Raw genomic sequence first — 24,826 nt, 5'->3', positions numbered from 1 at the left:
AAAAAAATTTTTCGAATTTTTTTTTATATTAATTTCAACTTAAAATATACTTAAAACCAAAGAAATCCTTTTTTTTAAATCCAAAATCGGTTAATTATAACCAAAGTCATAGCACTTTGAAAAAAAGACAAGAATTTTAAAAATGCCATATTTTTGGAAATTTTAAAAATTTTGAAAAAATATTTGGTGGAATTGTTTATCATTATAAAAGTAATAAATTTACAAAAGTACAGCCAAATCCCAACAAGTCATAAAAACAAGTGTGTTTAACTAACGTGGAATCCACCATTAATGAAAACTACCCCTAAAATCATCCCCTAATCATAATTTTTACAAATTTCCAATTATTCCTGAATAAATTGTGTACAAAAAATTTTATTACGGTTTCTCAGGTCAAGAATTTGTTTTGAATATATTTCAATCAAATTCAACCCCATAAAAATTAATGACCAATGAACAAAAATCATCCCCTGTACTAATATCCCTGTACTATTATCCCCTGTAATAATTGGAAATTTGTGAAAATTATGATTAGGGGTTGTTTTTATTAATATTAGTTTTTAGATTAAACATAATATATTGTGAAAAAATTTCATAACTTATAGTATGTATAAAAAAATGTTATGTCTATGTTTATGAAAATTATTACCTAATTGGACAACTAATGTACAGGGGATGATTTTTGTTCATTGGGAATTATTTTTATGGGGGTGAATTTGATTGAAATATATTCAGAACAAATTCTGGACCTCAGAGACCGTATTTAAATTTTTTGTACACAATTTATTTAAGAATAATTAAACCGACAGATTAGCTCGGTCGGATAAGTGCCTGGCTCGGTGGGCGGACCAAGGGTACTTGGTTCGCGCCCATTAGCCTGGGATTTTTTCGGAACGTGAGATAATCTGAGCGGGAGGTTTGACGTCGAGGTATAATGATGTGCACTGTCGATTATTGTCCAGTACACACCGTTAAAACTCGGCTGTCGATAAACCGGTTGTACTCAGGAGAGGTTTTCTACAGTTTCCCTCTCTACCCGTTTAATAACGGGTGGTCCAGGCAAATGCGAGTACTCCTAACCTCAAAAAGTCGTTCTGTAGAAACGCAAAAGTAGTTGGTATATAAGAGTGTGTGTTCTGACAGTTGGCCTAGCTTCAAGTCATTTAAGAAGAAAAAAAAAATTTAAGAATAATTGGAAATTTGTAAAAATTATGATTAGGGGATGATTTTTAGGGGTACAGTGTTATAACTACATAAATAAAATGTTTTTCTCTTTTACAAGAAAGATTACAACGAATTTGTGAAAGATTACTTTAGTTTTCTTTGTTATTCACTCAATTAACCATATTTTTAGGGTGGTTTGGGCGATTTTTTGGACATACTGCCGAACCCCTAAACGGAAATAAAATTCGCCATGCGGCATCAAAAACTTAAATTTCTAACGAAAATTTTGAGTATACATACAACATGTTATCTTCAAAAATAAAGTGTGCAGGGGGGTGGCCGGATTCAGAAAGAATGCCACGTATATAAATTTTAAATATGATATTAATGTTTACAATTACTTTTTAGCTAAATTGCAATCAATAACATTTTTTATTTTATTTATTAGTTAGTTAATAACAGTGTTTAAATGTTTATCTAAGATATTTTTAGGATAAAAACTTTGATGACATATAGAAAATAAATTCTATTTTATCTGTTATAGAAAGTTTGGAATCCATCTTACCACCGAAAATGGGCATTTTCGAAAATGGCGTATTTCGCCGCCATTTTGAAATAAAAATGAAAATTTTTTTTTACAAATTCTTAAATAAATTATTTATTACATGAAAAAGAAATTTTTTAAATAATTGTCATAGATATTTTATTAATATATACTAAAAAAGCCTTCTTTTTGCCTGTTTTGAACTGGAATGTCTCCTTCAAAATTAATTTTTTTAAATTATAACAAAATACTTTAAAAAAATTAATTATTTTTCAATTAAATTTTAGAAAATATCAACTATATAGAAAGATTTTTATTATACATATATTTCAAAAATTTAATTATGTCTTAAAAAATAATTCAAAAATTTTTTACATTCTTATCATATGAGAAAGTATTAGTTTTGGTCGAAAATTGACTTTCGCTAATTTCATGATATCTCGACGTTTTGGGGTCCCCTGAACCCAAAAAACATGGTCCGGCGATGGTGTCTGTCTGTTCGTCTGTCTGTCTGTCTGTCTGTCTGTCTGTCTGTCTGTCTGTCTGTCTGTCTGTCTGTCTGTCTGTAGATCAAAAATTTTGTTCCCACGATAACTCTTGAAAAACTTATCCGATCGTATTTAAATTTAACACACTTAAAGTTGGTGCAAAAATGAAGGCCAAGTTTGTTAACCAGCTATTTTCGTTAAAAAATACAAAAACTACAGTACTTTCAAAATTTTGAAAAATCAATTTTTTCAAATTTTCAAATTTTTATTTGCATATTACGATAGCTTAGGAAAATACAAACAACTTTTCTCTACAACATTTTTTTCATAAAAAGTCAAATTTCGGAGTTATAGGATCTTAAATGGTCAAAAAAACTAATAAATCCCAAAATAACTCTAAAAATCAAAATATTTTTAAAGAATTAAAAGTAACTTTAACTATTTTTACATAATCTCACCCAAATACACCCAAAAACATATTTATAGACATAGAACTCTTAATTTCTCGAAAAACCACTGTATATATATATATATATATATATTGTAACGCTTTTTTCTACACTACTATTATAAGGAAATTAAATATGGAACATTAATAATAAACAATCATTTACAAATCCAAAATAGTTCTGAAACTATAATTTTAAAGTTACTGTAGCTGAATTCTAAGACAATTTTACATACTTAAAACCTGATTTTAACCGAACTTCAATATTTAACCAAAGAAAACGTTACTTGTGCAATCTAGTTCTTTATAATTTGTCTAGGCGGTCCCCGGTAGGGCGCCAGACAATTTTTGTATCGCCGGTATTGTCAACCGGACTAAAACATAATTAACCAAAAATCATTAAATCAAACATTACTCAATACTTAATTAAGACCGACTAAACAAACATTAATATTAACTAGATTTTTCGCACGTGCCGGTACTAGTCAGCTATGCTGGTCGTGGAGAGAGGGGTGAGTTTTGTATTCAAGAAAGAGAAGGTAGTTTAAAACACAGTGACGGAATTATAAATAAATTAACAATCGATTAGATAAAAATAATTAAGTATATTGTACCAACGAAATTCAATTGACAAGTTACAATAAATAGTGATGATCATTTTGTCGTTTATAATTAATAATTAAAATAATAAAAAACCATAAGCAGAATTACTTGAGTATTCTGAATTATAACAAAGAACCATAAATAATATAAATAACTTACAGATTTTGTATCGATGATAAGTTGACTCGTGATAGGGATCATGATTTCATTTTACACTTTTAATTTATTATTTATTAAAGAAAACATTAAACTAATAATTAATTGGAATATTAAACTCACTGTAACATATTATTTAACAATTCGAAACCATAAAAGAATTAAACTGTAACTAACTAGAACTAATCCTGAATAGACTACATTTTACTAAAAACTGGGGAAATTAACTAATGATGTTAACACGACAAGGGATCGATGACAAGAGAGAGATTCAACAGGTTTTGCAGAATTATTTTTAATTTGAAATTAGTACTGAATTTTGGCGTTAGGAGACTTATCGGTATTCTCGCTATTTTCTTACAAAAGGGGGTTTTCTCCTACCTTGCTTCTCCCAGAATTCTGAATTACTAATACTATGATACTTAAACTAAAACGACTTTTCCTATGGCAAGATTGCGACCTTCTTGACCATAGGAACCTGTCAATTAACCCAAAAGGAGAGCTTCTTTGCCAAACGAAGTCGCTTTCGTTTGACAAAGCCTGCCAACTCACTAAAACTAAACTAATTTATCAAAATTCCTTAATGTGGAGCGCCAATGTTTCAATTGGACTTGTGCTAAGTGTAGAATAATTACTTAAACAAATACTAAAACAGACACTGTAACAAATTTACTTTAACAAAGACAGTTAATATTACCAAAATTCAAATACTAGAAAAAATGTTCTCAGATTAGTGCTTTTGTGACGTAAATCGTAAAAATAACGTCACAACTCGCCTCTCAACGGAAAGATTGTGGAAGGGGAAAATGTACGTGAATGAATATCCTCTAAAATCGGGACACCAACTATTCTGAACTCTAAACTGTTATTGGCATAACAAGAAATATAAACGAAACTCTATTACGATAAAACTAAATTTCACAAGGTGCACTCCCGATACCGAGCTAACGCTCTGGAGGTTCGAAAGAAAGGGACTACTCTCAATTGACTACTAGGGTTCAAATAGCAATGAAAATTGGGGATTGGAAGTATCGGTTCAGATAAGACCACACAACTTTTAAATTCAACACCAAGTACTTTTTATCTCAGAGACTGAAATCTAATGGTACAAATAGTATGATAGCAATGGATGTTGTATTAACAATGGTCATAGGGACACTGGGCCGGATTATTAGTGAAGTAAGGGACAATAATATATTGAAAGTTATAGTGAATTAAGTGAATTAGGTGAAGTGGTGAAAATTATCTTATTTTAATATGAAGTTGGGGCTTAAAGTAGGTACGTCCAGAGGCAACAGAATCCAAGTCTGCGGAACAGAAAATTATGAATATGGAGGCGTTGCTTCAGATTGAGAAGGAAAATTCTTAAATTTGTTTAAAATGAGGGTAGTGAAAATTATGAAGAAAAAAAATTGCGAAAGCAAATTGCGTCCAGAAATGTTGCAACGATTTACTTTCAAATTAACTCACTTGTACTGTAACGCGTCGTTCCGACGCCTTGTCACCAAATTTTAAAAAATATAATAATAATAATAATAATTGTGTTAATCACAAAAGAGAAAGTTACCGTAGAAATCATGGGATTCTATCACGAGTCATTACAATGTAACAATATGGATTTAACTCAAGTTACAATTCTCTGAGTCAGGAAAAAATTTTGTAACACAGGGGTGTTCTCCCCCCCATCAAAATTAAATAATATGGTGAATGTACGGTAAATATGAAATGGGGTGAGAAATGAGTAAAATAATTCAAGTGAATTATAAGTGAAAAATTAGTGAAAAATTCAAGTGAATTTTAAGTGGACAATTAATAAACAATTCGAGTGAATTATGAGTGAAAAAAAATTCAAGTGAATTATGAGTGAAAAATTAGTGAATTATAAGTGAAAGATGAGTGAAAAATGAGTGAATTATAAGTGAACAATTAATAAACAATTCGAGTGAATTATGAGTGAAAAAAAATTCAAGTGAATTATGAGTGAAAAATTAGTGAATTATAAGTGAACATACATGAATTAAGTGAATAATTCAGGTGAAAAATAAGTGAAAAATGAGTGAATTATTATTAAATGAAAATTGGTGAGTAATATTCTTATTTTATGAAACCTGGACCATTCCTTATCGGTGTCGCCGGTATGGGTGGTGTTGGTCCCTGGGAATGTTCCTTCCGTATTTCGGAACATACGGTCCCATTGACGCCCATTTTTCTGCGTCTTTTGGACACGTCTTGGCCGTGTATCCCTGTCGGCCACACATTTGGCAAAAAATGGTCCGTTTAAAAGGGCAGGTGCCGTAGCGGTGGCCTCCTCGGTGGCAATTCCAGCACAGTTTCTGTGGACCTGGGGCCGGTGCTTGGTCTGGGACTGGAACTGGGCCTCGTTCTCGGCTTGGAGCAGGAACTGGTTCCGGACTTCGTTCTCGGGATGGGCCTGGAACTGGTGCTGCTTCCCGTGATGGGCCTGGAACTGGTGCTGGTGCTCGTTCTGGGCCTGTTACGGGTTCACCTTTGGCGTTCAGGAAGCAGGTGGGCTCATTCGGAAAACTGCGCCTGGCTGCTCCTGGCTTCCTCCAGTATTTGCGCCTCCTGGGTCGAATATACCTTTCCGATTGGTGACTTGAGGAGTCATTTTCGGTCCACCAATCGGGCTTTTCAGTGGGTTGCCTGGGCCTTTTAAAGGGATCAAACGGGCCCTCTTCCGAGTCCGAGGAAACCTCGTCCAGATCCATCCTTGCTTGGGAGGGTCCGGCAATAGGTTCCATCTGTCTAGGTGGTTCGAGCCCCGTCGTCTGTGTCCCACTTTCCTTCATAATGGGCCCCGATTGGTTGGCTTGGTCCATCGTTGACGGTCGAGCTAGCGGCCAATCCTGGACTTCGCTCGGTAGGGCAGTTCTCCCTGCCAGATTCGTCCTCCATCGGATAGGGCACTCCCTGTTGTCCTGGTGACTGCACCGCAACACCATTTCTTGTAGCGACTGGAACAATCCTGGTCTGTACTGTTCCAGCCATGCCAGGGCAGGTAAGAATGGCCGAATTGGATCCCAGAACGGATCTTCTTCCAATCTCACTTCTACCTCCTGTGGTGGTCCTGGGATGCCATCTGGTCCGTCGACGTCGGGTTCCGGTGGATTCCATTGTGGTGGGGTTGGAACTCGAGGGACTTCCTCATGGTCGTTTTCGGGTGCGGCGATCTGAGGCTCCTCCTCCATTGGCCAGTCACCGTTTTCCCCATCCTCTTCCCCTAAATTCCCATTATTTCCCGGTTCTCCCTCGTCTTCCAGGTCCCTCATCTCTATGATCTCGATACTCGAGGAGCTAGAGGAGCTTGGTGAGTCCGGTGGGTGTTCCCCGTCATCCACATTCAACAAATAGTCGTCGAGACTACCCACCGTGATGTCGCTGTCCCCGGAGTCAGAGATCTGAAGAATCTCCATCTCGTCTATCTGGCACGTGGAGTCAGGTGGGGGGTACTCCATTATGAGTCTGTAACGTTCTTTTATTGTAATATTCGAATAAAGTCTTATGATCCACCACCTGGACGGTAACAAGACGATTTTACTGTAACGTTTATTGAAAAACTGTAACTTTATTGAAAATACTGGAACACTAGATTATACTGTAACTTATTCTGGACATGAATGTTATACCAAAATACCACATTTGGAATTGGTGTACAGGAACACAAGAAACACAAATATAGACAAATACAAAGACAAACGTTGAAACTCGATGTTGAACATACTGAGTCGTGAGGAATACTGTAACGTTAATTATGTAAGACATTTTAAATTCTGTAACGATTTTTGTTAAGTACTGTAACTAATTTATTACTTTAGGTTAATCTGGATTATCTTGGAGTGGTGCATGGTAAGGTTTTAGGTCTTGTACCGAAAACTTTCCCATCGATTGCCCTTGTAGGTCCTCTAGAACATAAACTACATTTGATATTCGTTTGGTGACAATAAAGGGACCGTGAAATGCATCTGCTAGTTTCGCCATGAAGTGTCTATCTGCGGACGATAGCACGCGTTGCTTTTTCCATACTAAATCACCGACTTCGTATCGTTGGTCGCGTCGTTTGCGGTTATAATAGAGAGATTGTTTTTGGAAGGCACTGTCTAGAGCGTGAACAATACTACTTCGTAATTCGTTAAGCTGTTGCATTCTTTTAGACCAAGTTAGTGGGGGTTGGTGGACAATGTCCATCTCTCTTTCTAATTCTCGGCGTAGGGATATCGCGGCTGATGGTTCACGCCCGAAATTAAGAAACGCTGGGGTACTTTGGATTGAGGAATGGTACGCTGTGTTGTGTGCAAAACGAAATTCTGGGAGGTGTAAGTCCCATTCACGGTGACTTCTTTCTATAAATGCGATTATCATGGTGCGTACTACTCGATTTACTCGTTCGACAGGGTCGGCCTGAGGTCGATAAGGTGGAGTGGTCATGTGTCGAAATCCTATTTTAGTCGCTAAAGCTTTCATGTTATTATTTACAAATTCGGTACCGTTATCCGTAAGTAAAACTTTAGGTGACCCCCAACGATTAATAACTAAGTCCTGTAACGCTGCTGATATTGTTAGACCTGTAGCTTTTCTTAAAGGCTGTATCTCTATCCATTTGGTGTAAAGGTCTTGAATGACCAAAATGTACACGTTACCTCTGGAACTAGGGGTCAAAGGTCCCATTATATCTGTAGCTACCACTGTCCAGGGTTCTTCAACAGTTTTTTTTCCCATAAAACCAACAGGTCGGATTTGCTCGACCTTGGTGCGTTGACAAGTTTCACAGTGTCTGACAAAAGAAACAACATCCTTGAACATGCATGGCCAATAGTATTGAGTGGCGATTCTGCGATGTGTCTTCTCTACACCATAGTGTCCTGATTGTGGAGTTGAGTGGCTTTCTTGTAGAGCTTGTAGGCGACGTTCCCTGTTGAGCACTAACTTCCAAGCATTTAGATCTGTAACTTCAGTTTCTGGAAAATTGGCTGGTTTGTGGTAATAGAGCCGATCGTCTTCGATTTTCCAATTTGGAAACTTATCCGGATGTAGTTCGACTTCTTGTAGGCGCTTTAGGTACCATCGGTCTTCTGTCACTTCGATCTGGTTGACTTGATCTGGAGTATGTTCAGGTATGCGTGATAGAGCGTCTGGGACGTGATGGAGTGCTCCTTTTCTGTGGATAATTGTCAGGTCGTATTCTAGGAGTTCAAGAGCCCATCTAGCGAGTCGACCAGTTGGATTTTTAAGGTTGTGTAACCAACGTAAACTGCTATGGTCCGTTATCACTGTAAATGAGTATCCTTCTAGGTAACAGCGGAACTTTTTAACAGCCCAAACCACTGCAAGACATTCTAATTCTGTGACTGTGTAGTTTTTTTCGGCACTTGAAAGTGCGCGACTAGCATACGCAATCACACGTTCTTGTTCTTCTATAATTTGGGTCAGCACTGCTCCTAGTCCGACAGAACTTGCATCTGTCTGTAAGGTGAATGGTAACTTGAAGTTTGGACATGCCAATGTCGGAGTACTTGTTAACAATAATTTCAGTGTGTTAAAAGCACTCTCTTGTTCTTCCTTCCATTCCCATGGTTGATTTTTCCTCACTAGTTTGTAGAGTGGAGCAGCTTTTGTTGCATATTCAGGAATGAACCTTCTGTACCAAGATGCCATTCCAAGGAAACGGTGTAGTTGTTTCACTGTTCGTGGTTGTGGGTATTCCAGGACCGCCGAAGTTTTCTCAGGGTCTGTTTGTAATCCTTCGTAATTGACTCGGAATCCAAGATATCGTAATTCAGCACAGCAGAAATGACTCTTGTTTCTGTTGATTACCATGTTGGCCTTTTTGATGTTTGCAAGGACCTTGTCAAGCCAATGCAAATGCTCCTCGAAAGTCTCCGTTACGACTACGATGTCATCCAAATAACAAAACACGTGAGGGAACAATGCTGGACCAATAACGCGATCCATGAGCCTCTGGAATGTGGCTGGTGCGTTGCTCAGACCGAAGGACATCCTCTTGAATTGGAATAAACCTCTTCCTGGTACGATGAATGCAGTTATTGGTTTTGCTCTCTCTGTTAATGGAACGTGCAGGTAGGCTGATGTCAAATCCAAGGTTGTGATGAAGTTACATTGCTTTAGCTGATCCAGGATTCCGATCATGTTTGGAATTGGATATGCATCCTTTTTTGTGCAAGAGTTTACTTTGCGATAGTCTATGCAGGGTCGCCATTTTCCATCTGCCTTTTTTGTCAACACTGGAGGGCTTGCCCAATCTGCTTGCGAAGGTTCTATGATATCTTGTCTGAGCCATTCATCCGTTTCTTTCCACAATGCCTCGAGTTTTATTGGTGTCATCGCATAAGCCTTTTGTCGAATTGGTGGATGGTCTCCGACATCTATATCATGCACGGCAAGTGGTGTAATTGGTAATTTATCCGGTGGTGGTGATATCCTTTCATCAAGGAATTTTTTCAAGATTTCGGATTGTTCATCACTTAATATCTGTAACCCATTGCAAACTGTAACACGATCTGTAGAGCTTTCTGGAGTGAATGTGAATGTTGAATTCGGATCATCTCGAAAATACCAGCTTTTTGCAGCAAAATCAACTATTAAACCGGCTTGTATAAGAAAATCTAACCCTAGTATGCACTGATGTGATAGGACTGGCATTATTAAAAGATTAACTTGAAAATTTCGGTTTTTCAATTGTATTTCGGTGTCGATTGCATATTCGATACGGAGGTTATTACCATTCGCGACTGTAACTCTACGAGCAGGAATTGGTTTCGCGGTTAATCCCATATTTTTTATTAATTCAATCCCTGTTTGACCAAGGAATGATTTACTAGCCCCAGAATCAAGTAGGGCCCTAATCTCACGTCCTGCAAGGGTGAAGTCAACACAGAATGCTACTTGTCTTTTGTTTGAGACCGAATTTGCAAAATCGATTATTTCTACATTATTCTGTAACTTTAAACACTGGTCTGGAAATAGGCTTCCCATATTCTGTAGCTTTTTAGTTTCGGTAACATCTAATTCTAACTGTAACTGATCTTCCGACGTTATTTCTGGAAGCGATACACTTGTCGGGATAGTGTTCACTGTTGAGAGTTTCCCTTATTACAATGGGGACAATCTCGTTTAGTAACACCTGAGGCTCGACAGCGGTAACAAAATCTACGTTTAGGTGCTGGACATAATCTGTGGCCGTGACCAATTTTGTCACAATTCCAACATCTAAACTCAGTGTCACTTGTTTCATTCCTATTAGTATTCACCGCGGGTGACGCTTGATTCACTAAATTGGATGTTTTAGATTCACTAAATTTATCTTTGATACCGGATCTTGTTGTAGGTAACTTAGAATGATCACTTGTTTGTTGTTGATTATGTCGTTGTAATAACAAGGAGTCTAATATGTCACTGTAACCTTCGGCATTGTTCTGTAACGGTACGCTATGATCAACTGCCGCATGTAATTGATCAGTTTTCGAAAAGTGTTGTAGTGGTCGGGGTGGTTGGTAGTGTGCCTTCCGAGGCCCTGAGTACGCATACGCTGGACACATAGAGTTTTCTGGTAGTGGTGGGGGGCGATATTGGTTTACACTTTGAAGTGTTCTTTCTTGGCGTGACGCGTACGCTTCTAAATCGTCCATAGTAAGGTTTCTGTGCAATGGGATCACTAATTTGAATGCCGGTAACATATTTCTGTGAGCATAGCGGATGCATTCCCATTCTGACCATAATGGGTCTGTTCGGGCGAAAAGACCATTCATACATGCAAGATAATCACAAACTGGTTCGTTGTTTGCCTGCGTACGATTAGCAATTTCTTCACGCAAGGCTAATTGATAATCTGGATCTGCATATCTGGAGCGAAGAGCAATCTTAACGTCTTGCCATGTTCTAAAAGAATTGACGCGACCTCTGTACCATGTTAACGCTGCATCTTTTAACGTAAAAGGAATGGCTTTTAATAAATCTGATTCACGCATAACCAATAATTCACGACCCTCATCGATTCGATTTATATAATTCTCGACGTCTTCACCACGCGCACCACTGAATTGTAAATTCCAGCGATGTATTGTCTGTAACAGTGATTGTGGACTCATAGGTTGTTGATAGTTTGGTCTTCTTTCCGTGTTCCCATAATCGTCAAGTTGGTAGTCTTGGGGGTTTGGAAAGACTCGATGCCTATTAAAGTTACGTGATTCCCTAAAATTGTTGGAACGAGAGTAACGACCACGAGTGGTATTGACGTTATCAAAATTAAATTCCGCATTCGGACCAAGCTGAATGTTGGGTTCCCGTAACACTTGATTTTGACGCATTTGATCACCATCATTTCTCATATTATCATCATCGTGACCAAAATATAGGTCGTGTAGTAATGGTTGTAGTTGTGATGGTTCGGAGGTGTCTGATTTTATAGAGTGTCGGTCGTCCATTTTCTTTTTACTTTTTACTAAATTTCTGTAACTATATTTTTTCTTTGAAAATTATTTAAAAATCTAATTTCTGTAACTGTTTCTTTCGTGAAAATATCGAAAATTCAATATCTGTAACTATTTTACACAAAATTGTGCAGAGATGTAAATTTTGCAACTGATTTTTGTTCCTCAAAATAATTTTAGATTAATTTTGTAATTAATTTTGTTCCTCAAAATATTTTGAAATTAATTTTCGTGATTACTTTTCACGAACTACTTGGAACTCAAAGTTTTATATTTAATCTCACTTTACAAAATATTTTTAATCCAATTTGTGTAATTGATTTTCACGAAATGCTCAAAAATCAAAATTTTATAATTGATTTTACTTTATAAATTCAACTTCTGTAACCAATTTTCTCGAGATACTCGAAAATCGAAATTTTGCAATTAATTTCACTTTATAAATTCGATTCCTGTAACTAATTTTCTCGAGATGCTTGAAAATCGAAATTTTTATAATCAATTTCACTTTATAAATTCGATTCCTGTAACTAATTTTCTCGAGATGCTTGAAAATCGAAATTTTTATAATCAATTTCACTTTATAAATTCGATTTCTGTAGCTATTTCTCGCGAAATATTCGAAATTTTGATTTCTGTAACTTTCTATACCAAGGTACTGTATGAATAAAAGTAAGATAATACACTTCAATGGGTTAGACGGAGAAAGATATAGTGCATATGCACTGGTCTTGGCTGCTTGAGAGTACGAACGATCGCACAAAGCAGAGACTCGATAGGACGGAGAACGCACTATAGGAGTGAGCGAGAGCAAGTATATCACTGGCGCGAAAGGAACAGAGGGGAAGCACGTTTCTGTACTCGCACGCTTTACACACTACTACTAACCCGACACCATGAGTAACACTCACGCATACCAAATAGACGCCGGTAGGATGCTAACACATGGCGAGAAAAGGAAAATTTATACACAAAATTTTTCCTTTACACTGAATCGAATTGATTTTGTAGTTACTTACTCGGTGGATGACACGACAGGAACTATCCACACGGGGTTGAGGTGTGAGTGGATGGCACAATGCACCACACACAAGAGTTCTGGCTTTATAACCAACTCAAAAAGAAAACTGTAACTATTAAACAAAAGATCCAAAAAAACTAATTCTTAACAAAAACTGTAACTCTTAATAAGAACTATAACTGTTAACTGAGAAAACTCAACAAAACGCTTTATGAGTAACACTCAATTAATTGTTAAGGAACAACTAAAGTTGCAAAATATTTCGGGGAAAACTGTATGGTTTGCGAAAAACGCGACCGATTATGTCAGAATCCAGGAAACTAATGAGCATGGCGTCGACCACTTGTTGGGGACATGGTCTTCCCTCGGGTGAGGGGGGTGTCCCCACTTGCGAATTTCCCCCAAAATTTTCAATTTTCGGAGGTAGGGCAAGTCATGTGATCACTCAGTTTTTTCTATATTCGCCCTTACAGAGGACAAATTTAAATTAAAAATAAGAGATAATAATAACTTCGTAAATAAGCAGTTAATTAATTTCGTCGATTTGAAAGAGATAAAATATAATTAACAACAGAAGCTTACAAACTTGGTTCATTATTATTGACTTTCAATAATTATAAGCCAAGTAAAGGTGACTGTAACAATGGCTAAAATACTAAAATTCAAAAAATAAACAATTTTCCGAAACAAATCATCGAGACAAAATGAAATTGGACAATGAAGAATGTATAATACTTTACGTAAATTTGTTGTCAACAACAAAATAATCATCATTTCTTTCGAAATAAAATTTCCTAATTAAAAATTCTTTCAAAAAAGAAAACAGAGATTAAAGACCTTGAATTCTTCAAATTTTAATTTTCCGTTATGAAAATAATATTAATCAATTATAATATTCTCTTCATCTTTTTTTTTTTTTTGTAAATAAAAAAAATATGAGATTTATACATGAAAATAGATAAATTGGCCGATTCTTATGATAGTACATTTAAAAATTGAATCAGTTACTTTACCTATTTTAATTATCTGTAACACACTTTAACAACATGACTAAAAAATAAATTTCTTTTTTTTTTCTAAAAATTTTCTTTTCTCTATTACTCACTGAACTACCTTCTCAAAAATATTGACTTGTGCGCCCCACGTTGGGCGCCAAATTGTAACGCTTTTTTCTACACTACTATTATAAGGAAATTAAATATGGAACATTAATAATAAACAATCATTTACAAATCCAAAATAGTTCTGAAACTATAATTTTAAAGTTACTGTAGCTGAATTCTAAGACAATTTTACATACTTAAAACCTGATTTTAACCGAACTTCAATATTTAACCAAAGAAAACGTTACTTGTGCAATCTAGTTCTTTATAATTTGTCTAGGCGGTCCCCGGTAGGGCGCCAGACAATTTTTGTATCGCCGGTATTGTCAACCGGACTAAAACATAATTAACCAAAAATCATTAAATCAAACATTACTCAATACTTAATTAAGACCGACTAAACAAACATTAATATTAACTAGATTTTTCGCACGTGCCGGTACTAGTCAGCTATGCTGGTCGTGGAGAGAGGGGTGAGTTTTGTATTCAAGAAAGAGAAGGTAGTTTAAAACACAGTGACGGAATTATAAATAAATTAACAATCGATTAGATAAAAATAATTAAGTATATTGTACCAACGAAATTCAATTGACAAGTTACAATAAATAGTGATGATCATTTTGTCGTTTATAATTAATAATTAAAATAATAAAAAACCATAAGCAGAATTACTTGAGTATTCTGAATTATAACAAAGAACCATAAATAATATAAATAACTTACAGATTTTGTATCGATGATAAGTTGACTCGTGATAGGGATCATGATTTCATTTTACACTTTTAATTTATTATTTATTAAAGAAAACATTAAACTAATAATTAATTGGAATATTAAACTCACTGTAACATATTATTTAACAATTCGAAACCATAAAAGAATTAAACTGTAACTAACTAGAACTAATCCTGAATAGACTACATTTTACTAAAAACTGGGGAAATTAACTAATGATGTTAACACGACAAGGGATCGATGACAAGAGAGAGATTCAACAGGTTTTGCAGAATTATTTTTAATTTGAAATTAGTACTGAATTTTGGCGTTAGGAGACTTATCGGTATTCTCGCTATTTTCTTACAAAAGGGGGTTTTCTCCTACCTTGCTTCTCCCAGAATTCTGAATTACTAATACTATGATACTTAAACTAAAACGACTTTTCCTATGGCAAGATTGCGACCTTCTTGACCATAGGAACCTGTCAATTAACCCAAAAGGAGAGCTTCTTTGCCAAACGAAGTCGCTTTCGTTTGACAAAGCCTGCCAACTCACTAAAACTAAACTAATTTATCAAAATTCCTTAATGTGGAGCGCCAATGTTTCAATTGGACTTGTGCTAAGTGTAGAATAATTACTTAAACAAATACTAAAACAGACACTGTAACAAATTTACTTTAACAAAGACAGTTAATATTACCAAAATTCAAATACTAGAAAAAATGTTCTCAGATTAGTGCTTTTGTGACGTAAATCGTAAAAATAACGTCACAATATATATATATATATATATATATATATATATATATATATATATTTTATTATTTTTTTGGTAAAAAATCGATATTCCGACTCAATTATCTCCGAATCTATTCGATATGGAATCTTGCTACTAGAGACTTTTTTTCTCGTCTCATCCTCTGCTACAACTTTGCTGTAGACACCATTTCGCCAAACCCTATACTTTTCGAGTTATTTTCAAAAAAAGTAATTTTTATTACATTCTCATCATATGAGAAAGTATTAGTTTTGGTCGAAAATTGACTTTCGCTAATTTCATGAAATCTCGACGTTTTGGGGTCCCCTGAACCCAAAAAACATGGTCCGGCGATGGTGTCTGTCTGTTCGTCTGTCTGTCTGTCTGTAGATCAAAAATTTTGTTCCCACGATAACTCTTGAAAAACTTATTCGATCGTATTTAAATTTAACACACTTAAAGTTGGTGCAAAAATGAAGGCCAAGTTCGTAAACTAGCTATTTTCGTCAGACACTACTTTTTTTTAAGTTTTTGGTTCAGTCAGCTTAGGGAGCTTTCACAAATGATGTCACTTTTTTGGGGGCAGGGGAGGGGTCTCTTTTAAACGTGACGCAATGTATTTTTGCAAGTGATATTGCATGAAGTAGCGTGACAGTGTAGGGGGGGTCTAAAATCCTGAAAAATTGCGTGCAATCATTTGTGAAAGCTCCTTTAACTGTGTTAAAGAATTTGTTATTGATTTTGTAAAATGTTATAACTTGTATAAAAATCCGTTGTTATCAACAACTTGATAATAATACTTTAAAAATATTTTAGCTGCTTCTGCAAATCATGTTTCTGCTAAGAGAGTTAGTATAATTAAAAATAACTTCACAATTTTAATCATCAAGATCAAAAATTAGAGTTGTGCAAAAAGCTTGAAGCTTGATTAAACTTTTTCGAGCTTTTCATTTTTCGAGCCGAGCCGAGCTGTGTAAAAAGCTCGAATAGTTTCGAGTACTCGAATTCACTCTAGTGCTCAAATTTAATCGAGTCCTCGAATTTACCCGAGAACTCGAATTTTTCGATCTCTTGAAGTTACTCAAGTACTCGAAAATGTCGAGTACATGATACATCGAGCCGGCTTAGGCTTGGCTCGCATCGACGTTTCAAGCTTTTTGCACATCTCTACCAAAAATATACATTTTAATCCACTTAATCTTGCAATCATCAGCAAACAAAAACATGTGATGAGAATGTAATCCTTAAAGTCGTAGTAACTTTAAGAAAAGAAATGTACTATTAAACATATAATAGGAAATAATAACAAGAACATAAATAATGCACAACAATTGCAGTCCACCGCGAGCGAAGCAAGCCATTTGCGCGCCATAATCGTCGGAGCGCGAAGCGCGACGATCAATATTCGCGCGCTCCGAGGCGTGCTGAAACTTTTTGCATTATCAAAATCAAAATAACTTGCATTTTCTTGCTAAAAATTATGGTATTTCTATGTTTGAAGTTTGAAGGAAAAGACGAAAAAGTGGCAATTTGTTAAAGTAAGTCGAAAAAAGTCTCAATTTTCTTAATTTCCCTGAAAACTTTTTTTATTCCACATGCCCAAAAATGGAGCTTTTAGATAGCTGACGACAGGGAGTAAAGTCATTTATTTTTTCGACCGTATGAAAATAGCGATTTTTTTTTCAAGGACAAAAAAACAGCTGGTCCCATGCTTTTTTTGACCAAGGTAAAAAAGGCCGCCATTTTCATACAAGTCGAACAAGTGAAAGATATTTACTCCCTGTCGTCTGCTATCTGAAATCGACACTTTTGTGGATCAGGAATAAAAAATATCGTAAGTAATACAGGAATAAAGGCAGCCAATTTGTTCACAATGATTTTTGTGACACGAGTGGAGTTCTCGGGGCGCTCTCGACCTCGACTTGTGTCACAAAAATCACCGTAAACAAATGGCTGCCTTTATACCCTTGTTGCTTAATATAATATTTTTACAAGATTAATGATAAGGTACAATTTTATTGTGTTCATTTATTTTATATTTCGACTGACTCGATTATAAGATTGCAAACTTTTTTTTATATAAGGATACTAGTGCACCAATTGAACCTTCTGCGACAACGTCATCGAATTACGAAAAAAGTAGCCACGCTTCCTCGAAACGTCCAGAAAAGAAGAAAAAAAGTGCAAGAAAATTTGATATCTGCATTGCAAGTCTTAACTACCAAGACAGAAAATCTGGTAATCAACATTCTAATCAACAGTTTTGACAATCTCGCCATTTCTGAGATATTGACATCTGGCCTGAAATAAGAAAATTCTTTGCGCAAATTCAACCTATACTTTTATGAATAAAACGGATTATATTTTATACCGCAAGTATTTTTTTATAGGTACTGAGTGTGCTCTTTTCGATTCCGGTGTGAAAAAAAAGAATTTCGTTTAAAACAAAAATTAAATATAGCGGTTTTAATTTAAAAAACAGAAAAGAAATTTCATTTTTTCAAGTTTGGTTATCTTTTTACCCATTTACCCATCCAAATATTTGGATTCAGTAACCCCAAAAACATAAAATATAATGATATCTGGTATTAAAAAAAATAAAAAAATTTAGCACAGTTGTGACACGAAAACTTTATTTTGACTACACTGCTAAGGAGTTAATCGTGCGTGAATAATATTCAATTCTCATTCATAGAGGCACAAAAATTGTATACTTTTAAAAAAAGTAAATTAGAATGTAAAATTTAAAGATGGCGAACCAAATATGGCCTAAAATATGAAGGGAACTTTGAAAGGGATGGTCACTATTTTTCAAAATACCAAAATGTAATTAAATTCGCATAAGTTTTCCTACTCGAAGGCTTTTGGGGTCGCTGATTACTAATTTAATGTTATTTTTAAGTAATTCAAGATAGCGGATTTAATATATAGAACAAAATTTTTTAAAATTTATGCAATTGACCTTAACTTTGTCACTCGGGAATTTTTGTGGTTGCTGATTACGAATTCGATTTTAGTTTCCCATAAATCAAAATGGCGGATCTAATATGAAACAGAATGTTTACTTTATGCAATTAATCTAAATTTTGTCACTCGGTGGTTTTTAGGGTCGCTGATTACGAATACGATTATTGTTTTCAAAATTTCAAATGACTAATATAATATGGGAAATAGAAATTAAAAAAAAATTCTATACACGCTCGCTGGTCGTGAATCGACGCAAGTGCTAAAATAATTGTCAGTGAGCGCTCCTATGACATTTACAGCTAACTGACTGGTATTAGAACTCTCGAGTAACAAAATTAAGGTCAATTACATAAATCTTAAAGAAAATTCTGCCATATTGAATACACCATTTTAAATTTATGAAAACTTACATCAAATTCGTATTCAGCGTCCCTAAAAACCACCGAGTGACAAAATTAAGGTCAATTGCATAAAGTAAAAATTTGTGTTCCATATTGGATGGGGGGAGGGTCAAAAATTAATAAAAAATTGTCCTCGTGGTTTATGGACGGCTTATACCTCGACTTATATCATGACTATTAATAAATCTCGGTGTCAATGTTTTGACAAAGAAGGAAGAATACTTCAATAAAATAATTCTTCTAATGTATAATTAATATATATAAAGTTTTTCTATCGCTTGACTGAACTAATCAAAACAAAAACCATTATTTTGTAATTTGACTTGCTGGGTACTTTGAAACGTCTGGCAACACAGTGTTTCTTTAGTCGTGTTGCAAATGCTTGGTATGACTTGATTACATTTAGTTTTGAGTAGAAAATTGTGTGCAATGTTTCCAGATGTTTAAACAGCTGTTCAATATACTGTGTAAAACAAGATATTTTTTTACAAATTAATTTATTGCAACTCTCACAGGTACCTAATGACACTTTTTTAACAGATATTTAACCATTATATATCTGTCTCGTATTCAAAAATGTTTTATTAATTTCTTAATGTTAAGTATTTTGTGGTGAGTAAATATGTTTGAAAATATACTCAATTCCCACAAAACTCAATGTTAATAGTTAAAAACAAAGACGCTTATAACTTTTTTCACAAGTACCCACAGGTCTAAAAATTTAACTACATTTAACTACATTACAATTTATCTAACAGTGGTACAAATTTTAACAAATTGGTAATGTTAATTCTATTTGCGAAAAAACCTTTCTATTATCTTGAGAAAATCTGTAATTGCCTTAACGTTTTATAAACATTTTACAATATAGCTCAGTGTGTTAAATTTAATTTTTGGTTTTCGTGTTTTATGTTTTTTTAATTCTTCAAAAAAAATTGTAATCTTTTTCCAATATTTCAGAAGAAGAAAAAAACGGATCATAAGGTCACATTTTTATATACACACAATAAAATAAGGTCTTGAGTATCATAAGACAGAAACAGAAATATCGCGCGCGCGTAGCTCTGCTAGCTTAAGATTATTCATTGATATTCATATTTCATTTATTACAGAGATTTCTCTTTTAGATGCCACTATAGCGGTCATACACATTGGTGGCACGAATTATTTTTGCCTCTATAGACGTCATACACTGAGAAGGGGTTAAAGGATAAAAACATTATCAATCTTAAAAAGATTAATTTTTTTTGTGTTTTTGAAATTATAACCGCCATATTTAGTTTTTGGGTTGAAAGGAAATCTTTTTTTTACACTGGAATCGAAAAGAGCACACTTAATATAATAAAATATGATCCTTTTTGTTCAGAAAAGTATAGGTTGAAATTGCGCAAAAAATTTTTCTTTTTCAGGCGTTAATAGGTTAATCATTAACATAATAAATAAACACTATAATTTGATTAAAATCTTTATTTTTTTATAATTATTATAATATTATATTAACACTATAGTCAGGGAAATGTCAGGAAAATTTTTTTTCATGGAAATTAAGAAAATTGAGACAATCAATAAAAAAACCACAATATTTAGTGAAAAAGTGCAAGTTATTTTGATTTTGATAATGCAAAAAGTAACTATAAACGAATCATTCAAAAATTGTTTTTGAATAATTTTTTAAGACACAATTCAATTTTTGAAATATATCTATAATAAAAGTCTTTTTAAATAGTTGAAATTTTGTAAAATTTAATTGAAAAATAATTAATTTATTTGAAGTATTTTGTTACAATTTTTAAAAAGCAGTTTTTAAAGAATAAAAAATCTTTAAAGGCAAAATTAAAAATAAAAATTTATAAAAATTGGCTTTTAATTTTTTAAAATTCAATATTTTCAGTGTTTTCAATTACATATATTTTTAAAAATCTAAATACATACAACAATAATATTTCAGAACTATTTCTAAAATTAAAAAAAAACATTTATATTCAAGATTTTTAATTGAAATTCATCAAAAAATTAATTAGTTTTTTTAAATTATACAGAAACTCTCTTAAAGAATTTAATTATTTTCGAAAAATTACATTAAAATATTTTTAAAAACTAATTAGTATAATTGTTTTATAATGATTATTTAGGATTCAATTATCTTCAAAAAATTAAAATTTGATAAAATCTTTTTAAATAATATAACTAGTAAAAAATATTAATAAAAATGATCAAATTTTTTTATAATATAATAGGATTAAATTTAATAATAGATTTTTTGTATAATTTAAATAAACAGATTAATTATTTGATGAATTTTAATTAATAATTTTGAATATAAATGTTTTCTCCAAAATGTTAAAAATAATTCTAAAATATTATTTTTGTATGTATTTGGATTTTTGGAAATATGTAATTATAAATACTAAAAATAATGTTAACCCGTTGACTGTCGCTGACGCATATATGCGCAAAACTAAACTGGCCAAAAGTGGTTCATGACGCATATATGCGCAACTTAAAAAAGGTGATTAAAAACTTCTTAAATGTTTCTGAAACCGGTTACTCGGGAGTTTTCGAGGTCGCTGATTACGAATATGATTTTCGTTTTCCAAAATTCAAAATGGCGGAACCAATATGGCGGACAACAAAATAAAGAATTGATCAGATTGACTTGAAACGAAGTACTCGGGGGTTTTTAGGGTCGCTGATTACGAATCTGACATCAGTTTTTCGAAATTCAAAATGGCGGATCCAAAATGGCGGAAATTTTTTCAAAATTCGTCGAATTTGCTTAAAACTTGTTACTCGGGGGTTTTAAGGGTCGCTGATTACGAATCTAACATTAGTTTTCTAAAATTCAAAATGGCGGATCCAATATGGCGGACGACAAAATAAAAAATTAATTATAATGGCTTGAAACTGAATACTCGGGGGTTTTTAGGGTCGCTGATTACGAATCTGTCATTATTTTTTCAGGGTATTTATCGAAATTTGATTTTACCAAAAATTTTCATGCTGATGTCAGATTAACCAGTTTCAAACAAATTCAATAAATTTTTAAAAATCTTCCGCTATATTGACTAGATATTTTGAATTTTGAAAAACTGATTTCAGGTTCGTAATTAGCGACCCTGAAAATCCCCAAGTATATAGTTTCAAGCGAATCTGATCAATTTTTTATTTCGTTGTCCGCCATATTAGATCCGCCATTTTGAATTTTGGAAAACTAATGTTAGATTCGTAATCAGCGACCCTTAAATCCCCCGAGTAACAAGTTTCAAGCAAATTCGACGAATTTTGAAAAAATTCCGCCATCTTGGATCCGCCATTTTGAATTTTGAAAAACTGATGTCAGATTCGTAATCAGCGACCACAGAAACCTTAGGGTTCCAAGTTTCATAAAAATCCATTAAAATTTTTTTAACACACTTTTGGCCCAAACAGTGGAAATCCCGTTAACAGCCAAGGGGTTAATATAACAATATAATAATTAAAAAAATGAAGTGTTTAATTAAACTATAGTGTTTATTTATTATTTTAATCGTTAATAATTTTCGTAATTTCGTGCTTTGAAATATGTTAAAAAATGAGCTCTATTACTTTTTAAAATGCAGGTGTAACATAAAAGAAAATACTTACATATTTTTCAAATGTTCTATTGTCCACGTGGACAAGTGTAAAGGGGGAGGGGTTTTCCAAATGTTCACGATTGTCCACAACCGGAGGCGGGGGGTCAAAAATTGCTGAAAAATTGTCCATTTGGTTTATGGAATACCGATAGAATTTATACCCCTCACTCTTACCTCGTTCTCGATCTCCCTCTCTTTCACTCCTTAATCTATCTGTGAGTGAGAAAAGAAAAATAATTAGCCAATAAGGAAATAAGACGCCCTTTTCGTATTTTGGCTTGAAAGTGAAATTCCCCACTGTTCCTTCCCCTACCAATTTCTATTCCTCTCTTTCTACCTAACACGGAAAAAATCTTAACCAAATTGAAAATGAAATGCTCCCAGAAGATGTCAATCTTTTCTGTAATAGGGAAAATAGAGATGAGTTCTTGAATAGAAAAGGAAGTGTATTGGTTGACTGCATGGAGAAAAATGGATGTTTAGCCCTTAATGGAGGAACTTCTAAAGATTTCCCAGCAAATTACATATACACTAGTAACGATAGGAAAACTGTCATTGATTTAGCATGGGTTAATTGGTCTGGAATTAGTGAAATAAAAAATTTTAAAGTTCTTTATATAATTATAAAATCAGATCATTTTCCAATTTCTGTAACTTTTACTACTCTTGATAGAATAAATAAATTAACTAATAATAAAAGAAGAATAATTAAATGGAAAGACGAATTCTCAGAACAATTTATTGAAGTAATGGAATCAACTCCATGCAGTTTCCCTGACTCTCTCTCTCTATCGATCAAATATCTGATAAATTAACTTAAATTATAAGTAATAATGCTGAAAAAATAGGTATGATATCACTTTGCAATTCGAAAAATGAATTGACAAAACCGTGGTTCGATCGGGAATGCTTGGTAATTAAAAAAGATCTTAATTTATTTCTTAGGAATTGTAAATAGTGTAACTTTGAGGGAGATATGTCTTATAAATATAACGAAAAGAAAAAAACGTATTTTAGCATCTTAAAATTAAAGAAAGAGGCACATAGACTTTTCACGCTAGAAGTTCTCGCTTCAACTAAAGATACAGGAACATTTTGGAAAATTGTTAATAACTTTAGGCGAAAATATAATCATGTTGATAATATTAGTTTGCAAGAATGGTTTAAATATTTTCAAGATTTTTTTAAGCCGATAAATGGTACTGCTGAATTGAATATATACGAAATTACAAACAAAGTAATTAATCCTATATTGGATGCTCTAATCAGTTGTCATGAGATTATATCAGTAATAAAAAAATTAAAAAATAATAAAACTCCCGGATCTGACGGAATTTCATATGAATTTTTTAAGAGTTTACTGGCAAATTGGATTGTGTGTGTGCTCCTTTTTTAATAAAATAATGGATAAGGAAACTTTCCCTGATTCCTGGGCCACTATTTATCTTAGAATGATTTATAAGGGAGATGAAAAGCAAGAACCTGGTAACTATCGCCCTATAGCTTTAATTAATAATACTAGTCATTATTTTTGCGCGCTACGCACGCCCCTATTCTTTCTGATATTAAAAATGGAAATGTTTTTACACCGAAAAGTTTCTAATATTACTCTAAAGATACACACATAGTTATTAAAAACATTTTATCTTTAAAGGATTAAATTTTATTTTAAATTTTGTGTACCTATTCCCTTTTTGAATAATATGTTCTGGTAATGTAACATTATCATCTGCATCATTTAATTCACCATTGACAACTTTAAGTAAAAAAATCTACAAATTCCGTTTCTTGTGGTAAAGCTCTCATATTATCTGTTAATGTGTATTTTTGAAATATTTCTATAGTTTACTATTTTTTATTGAGAAATTTACTATTTCTGATTTAGTACCCCGTTCTTTAACTGGTAAAGTTTGTCGAAAATCTCCGCCTAGAATTACAATTTTACCACCAAAAGGTTTGTTGAAATAGATAATCCATTATTTCTAAATCATATTTTGGAGCCAATGGTGCTTTATCCCAAATAAAAACATCTATATTTTTTAAAAAGAGGCCTTTTAAAGATTGAACTTTAATGTTTGAAGATGAATCACTGTATAATGGAACGGGTAAGCCTAAAACTTTATGAACAGTTTTTCCATTAGGAAGCAGAGTTGCAGTTATACCTGTAAATGCCATGTTGCAAAAGTTTATTCCTTTACTTCTTAACAATTGCCATAGAACAATCAAAAGAAGAATCCTTTAGGGCATCAAGTACATAATCAACTACAAGTTTTTGTTTTACATTTAATTTAGCATAATTCTGTTCTCCTATGTTAATATGTTCTGCAATATTTATATCATTAACTTGTTCAGTAAAAATTTCATCTTGTATATCTAAT

The sequence above is a fragment of the Leptopilina heterotoma genome, unplaced genomic scaffold, assembly GCF_015476425.1.
Source record: "Leptopilina heterotoma isolate Lh14 unplaced genomic scaffold, ASM1547642v1 Lhet_597, whole genome shotgun sequence".
Lineage (NCBI taxonomy): Eukaryota > Metazoa > Arthropoda > Insecta > Hymenoptera > Figitidae > Leptopilina > Leptopilina heterotoma.
This window is presented reverse-complemented; position numbering follows the sequence as displayed.